Source organism: Teleopsis dalmanni, chromosome 2 (genome assembly GCF_002237135.1).
Source record: "Teleopsis dalmanni isolate 2A chromosome 2, ASM223713v2, whole genome shotgun sequence".
NCBI classification, from domain to species: domain Eukaryota; kingdom Metazoa; phylum Arthropoda; class Insecta; order Diptera; family Diopsidae; genus Teleopsis; species Teleopsis dalmanni.
In genome coordinates, this window is record NC_051847.1 from 150,963,365 (window position 1) to 150,969,949 (window position 6,585).

The window sequence follows — 6,585 nt, forward strand, 5'->3', positions numbered from 1 at the left end:
AATAATTTAGCAAAGAAAAAGGATTTTGGGTAAAAGCTTTTAAGCAAATTCTTAACAAATGACTTCCTGGCCTTCATACGAAAGGATAAGGTCAGTTGTAGTACTAAAGACTTATAATCATCACAATACCTATTTTCTGTATTAAATTACAGTTTTAATTGTCTGCTTACAAAATATTACATTTATTTTATAAATATTTTATTATATTAGTATAATTCTAATAATGGTTATAATTCTTGTTTATTCTAATTCGATGTTATAAAATACAAAGAAATATATATATTATACATATTATATTGTGGTGATTGATCTTGGAAAGTTAAAATATTTTGTATGGTGTTAAGGTTGTATGGTGTTAATAATAGTTAATTTTTATAAAATATTGTCATAAAGTAATAATAAAATGATATAAAAACGGAATATATAATAAACTATAATAATGTGAACACTGTTTAATATTTTTTTATTTTTCATAAGAATACACGGAACTCATTCTAAAAAAAGATCTCACCGGCTTTAATGTTGTTTTTGTTTAAACTCTGCTTAATGGGTTTGGTTCATCTATTTTTGAAGGAAAATTTTTTATCAAAATAGAAAAAGAAAGCTAAACAACAAATGCAACCAATTAACAATCACTGACGATTATGATTTCAACAAAAATAGAATAGAAAAATAACGAATGCAATTCAGAAATTTTTCAATTAACTTTGACCTTTCGAGCAACAAAATCCAATTAATCTACATGGATTACAAGGCTGCAGTATAAATTTTTCATCATAATCATTCGAGTGCAACCTTTTAAAATAAATAAAATATTTGTGCATTGTGGATTTTTCACAATGCTTTGTGTTCGGTTTTAAAATTCTTAACACATCAACTTAATCTTAATTGGTTTCCGATGTCAGCATTTAAAGTCGGAAAAATTTATTACAAAATGTTTAGCAGTTTTCCACTTAAACACAGGCAGATGAGAGACAAAATAGTTCCCGTGGTGTTTGAAAATTCATTGCACATGCAGCGTTAATATTGGAAAGTCTCCGTTTGCTTATATATTCCTACGGCACCGAAGAACCTTTCAGAATAAACACTGAAAAAAAAGGAAAATTGAAATAATAATATCTGCTGGATGCGATATAAGACACTTTAGGATAAGGAAATATTTATTTTAATTTTAGTGAAACAATTCTTTTGGCACCCACGCATTGAACATACATACATTATAATGCATATATGCATTAATCACACCGCCTTGAATGTTTTTATTCCCTGACAATCAACCTCTCAGCCGCGATTAGATGAAGTATTTCTAAATGAAGACGTCAAAACAATAATTATTTTATCTTTATAAATTAATTAAGATATGCGTTAGGCTGATTATGATTTATGTAGTTGAAGGGAGACACAGTAACATGTGTCGAAACATAGTAGAATTGTTAAGTAATAAGTAGTACCCATTGTTGTATTGTGAAATAAAATTGTATCAGCTGAAAGGAATGGCATTAGTATTTAAAGAGAATAGATTTATTTCATCAATCTGATATCACCAAAATGGCTACAAATGTTTCCTCAAACGAATCTATTTTCGATTGAAGAATGTACTTGCTACATTACTTGAGATGTGTAATTCAAGGATATTAATAGGACAGACAAAAACTTATCGAATATTGATGAATTATATAATTGTTTGATCAGGTTCAGTGTAGATAAAGCTAGATGATTAGTAAAAAATATATTCGTTGCCCATTTCGTAATCCTGATTTGACAATACTACTTTAGTGTCATATATAAATCATAATTGTTATCCAAAGCATCATATGTTTAGCCTAACTGGATTTTACTAAGAAGTTCATGTAAAATCTGTGGTTGGTTGGTTAGTTCCATGTACCTCAATTTGCGATTTTTTGCCATTTTGTTACCACATTCATCGCAAGAATCCTAGTATAGAATAGTAATGACAAAATTCATCCCGCCGAATTTAGATAATTCGTCTTCACCGATGAACAGTATGATCAACTATCAAAGAAGTATCTTTCTAAGAACCTATATCTTCTGAACGTCAAAGCCGGACATTCACAGAAAAAATATGTTATGGTATCTTTTTCTGCGGGTTTCCACAACTTCTGCAGTGTGGATTATGGGGAATGCGCAGTTTCTCAGCGTGGGTTTCTATACACCAATGACCAGAAAGAACTGCAGTAAGCCTTGCTGTGTTCACGAGGTCTCTTTTGATGAATTCGGAGAACCTATGTAAAATTTGTATTAATGTAAGTATTTTACCAGTGTATGGAGTTGTTTAAAGCCTTGTTACGCATTTTTTATAAAATCAAAAAATATTTAATAATAATTTTGTGTTTAAAACAATGAATTATTAAAAAATATTTAAAAGCTTTTATATTGTACATATAATAGTTTTTATAGTACATATTCAAATTATTTGCTGGAGTGAACTTCGATCGAATGCAAAGAAATCTAATTCCATTTCTTCTTTAATGAAAGTCTTAAAATTAATTAACTTAAGTCGTTTAAGAATACTTATAATCATAAGTTAAAAGACTCATAGAGCGACGAACCTGTAAAAGATATATGGAGTAAACATATGTCAGGAGCTCTTACATTGTTGTAAAACATATCGACGTTAAAAAAGTTGTTTGTAAGGGTGTAACTACTATAGCTACTAAAGAGGTAGAAAAAACGTTGGTTTAATGAAGCAAATTTTACTTTTACAACTGAAGTGAACCAACTGTGATTTTAGATAGGGGGCGCTGTAAGGCTTAGTTATAGAAGCACTGGTCCAACTATGAAAATTATACTTAATTTAATACTAATAAATTTTAAAGCGAATTAATTAAGCTATATATTTTTAGTACATATTTTTCATAATAGCAAGTGCTTTCATTAATTCTTCTGCTTAGAATTAAAAAAGAGAAAACCAATTTTAACAGAATTCTTAATGAAAATGAAAATTCTTAATGAAAAATGGATTATGATATAAATTAAACAAAAAAAGTTTCAAAAAGATTTCATGTACTCAAAATATAAAAATATATAGGTATATATCTAATATATCCAATAAAAAACAAAAATTATTTTGGAGAGGATATTAAGTTTGTAACACTAGCTCAAGATCCCAAACAGAGATATTTTATGTGGCAATACAAGTTTAGTAATAAACCTGATATTTGGTTTTTATTCTAAATAAATATTTGCTTCAAAATTATATCTAATAGAAACGGCACCCCTGCAAAACAAGAAGGGAAAGCATTCACTATGACATTATAATCGCATTTAATGGTAAACGAACATCACAAGTGGTTTTTATGTGATATTTTATGGATTGACAGTAAAAATAAGGGAAAAACATGCATCAGATGGATTGTCACAATACTGATATGATGATGTTAAAGAGGGCACATGATTGAAATCATAACAAATGCATTTGTTTCTGTTTAATGACGACTTTTTACGCGTTTACGTGACCGGCAGATAACAGCAACAAAAGGGTTCAATGCAATCGAGAAGTGTATTTTGCCGGTATTTCATGATTCGGAAATCATGCGGAAGAGTTCTTCTCACTGACATGAAACCCTTTCCTTTTCGCTTATTTGAACAGCTTCAGAATTAGCTTTAGTGTGTCGGACATTTAACGTTATTGTTTGTTGAATCCATCTGTTGGATTATTATTTTTAGAGATACAGAAAGTATAGTTGAAAAATATTTAAATAATTTTTTTCATTGAATTATCCACAAAAAATAAATACACTTTTGACTTATAATGATTTTTTTATGTGACATATGTGAGGGTGTTGGAAGTTTGTAACTGAAGTTAGAAAAGATAGGGCACTTGACATAGGCAATTCATCAACCACATCAATCGAAAATTTCGAAAACCATTTGTGACTGTTAAGTGATAAATAAATATTTTAACTAATAGTAACGTATTTAATCAATATATACGATCACAATCCCTAAGGTATTAATATGAAAAAACAAAATAAATATCTGCAAAAGGATTCTAATTACATATAGAATTATAAGAACCAGTAATTTATTAGGACAAAACCTTTTAACATTTCGTGGTCAATACATGATTTTAAAAGGAAACGTATTCTAAATCCACCAGGATATGTCAAGAACGTTGATCTTTAGAAAGTTCTTGAAATAAATATTGTATCTGAGAGAATAAAAAGGCTTGTAGAGTTCTAAAGTAACTTAAGAAACTGAATGTTCTAAATGATATCCCAATCGACGTTTAAACACACACAAAAATAAAATATATATATATAATCTTATTAGAAATAAATTAAAAAAGAAAATATACATATATATTTTATTAACTTTATTAATAAAAAAAATATAAAAAATTGATCTATACCACTTTTGCCACGATCTTAAGAAACTTACTAATACAGTATATTGGCTATATATTAAACACAGTATCTTTTAGTTGATTTTTTTGGTTTTTATTTTTTTATGTAATACTAGAACAAATTTTTTCAGTTTTTTTAAATGTTCAAATAATATTTTCTTAATTTAAAAAAGTAATATTTTGATTTATATATTGTGTGCTCAACATCGACAAACTAGGTGCCTCAATCGAAGACCGATGCATGGATTGTATATTAAAAGAATTAAGTTGCAGTTCCTATTAGACATATTCGGTTTCGGTTACCCATCATTTTTTTGGGTATTGGAACACTCCTATTATACTTACGCTAACATGTCAATAGTATTGGTATCGGATTTCCTTATCGGATTTACTTTTCGAAAAGCATGTGAACTAAAATATAATAAGCTATTGTTATGTTAGATAAGCCTTTGGGTAATTAATGGACTGACATGCTTGAAATACTATTGTTCTAAAAATTTTAATCCTTTCGTTACTACTTATCTTGAGAGATTTTGGATTATGTTCAATTTATTTTAATTTGAAATGAAGTTACAGTAAGATTGTTCTTCCTATGTGTAGTGTTTAGATGATGAAATAAAAGTACTTGTAGTCTGAAGTTAATGCTAAAAAATAAATCCATATACTAATCATATTTAGTAACCCTTTAATATTTATAAGTTTTACATATCTTTTGCCTTAAGGAAGTTATAACACTATCTTGACATAATATACAATATATATGCATATATGCACATTTATATGCATGTTTAATTTACTAGAGTTTCTGTTTTCAATGATTTCTTTCATATATCCTTATAATATGCTCTACACTACAATTTTTTATTAATTTAGTAAAGAAAATAAGTATAAATATTTAAATTGTACTTATAGTTTAGAATAGGTTCATTATTTCGCATGAAGATAGCATTCGATCTCGTTTGAGAGTTAAATATTGTGCCCCAATGTAAAATACATACAAAACACCATCTGCATCTACAAGTTCATTAATTTGACTAATTTAATTTGCATATATTGATAATCCTGAAGTTGATTAGAGATTTTCAACAGGATATGCTCTAGCTTCTAGCCAAAAATTTACTTCAATTGGCTTTAAGATAATTTCAATAATTTAAAAAATTTTTATATTAAACAATTATGGTGCATTAATGTTGAAGTTAATATTAATGCTTGAATTATTGTTTGAATATAGTCCTTTGATCTATTTCGAAGGTTGATATTCTTTGTTATTAGTTTCGGGTTAGTAAAAAATAACATCATCAGATGAAATCATCGCTTTAATAGAAAAAATATATTCAATAGATAACGAATATTTTATTTATATACTTATATGAACAGCAAAATATATATGAAATATTATAAATATTAGATCTTTAGACGTGACTCTCACTCAAACTTATTACACTCCTAAATTACACCTTAAGATTCCTTCATAAAAATATTTTAATTTTATTAAAAATTTTTCAATAGATATTTTAGCCCTCTTTTTCAAAATTAATATTTCAATGCAATCATAAAAAAACCGCAAATAACAAATAACATGGAATGTACGAGTCACCGCACTCCTTCTAATGCTTTTCATTCATGGAATAACACCTTTTGTTGTCACAATGACATTCCTTACACCACCATCACAGTTCCATCTACCTCCTGTCAAATATTTCCGACACCCACATTTACACTGTAAACAGCTATGAAGTTCTTAATTCATGCTGGGAACGTTTGTTGCCACCATAATTTTCTAAAATTATGCCATGAACGTTTCATTAATTTTTCTCAATAAAAAATTCGTGGCAACAACTGTCAACGACACCAATAACAACAGTAGCAGCAACAAAATTTACAACAACAATAACAACAACAGCGGCGCAGATACCAACGTGCAGCCCTTCGAGCAAATACTAAAAACCGTGGGTTGGACTTACATATTCCCTTCTTCCTGCCAATGTGAAACGTGTGCCAAAAATCATTAGCAACGGAATTACGCTCAATGAAAAAAAGAATGCAATAAAAAAGATAAAAAATAAGAAAGGGAGATAAAAAATACCAGTTGCCCTTGCCTTGTGTTTCTGTTTAGTTCTACCCTTACCTTTCCGCGGATTCAAAATATAAATTTACAGTTCCTAAAATTAAGACAATGTATAATCAGCATAATCAGAGCTGCGAAGTTGCAGCTTAAA

At 28.3% G+C, this 6,585-nt stretch overlaps 1 protein-coding gene across 1 annotated transcript in view; it reads left to right on the forward strand.

Annotated features, from left to right (window-relative positions):
- Nucleotides 1–6,585, forward strand: part of LOC119679305 (mpv17-like protein) — a 479,294-nt gene that overhangs the window by 236,778 nt on the left and 235,931 nt on the right. The gene's annotated exons all lie outside the window — the stretch shown is intronic.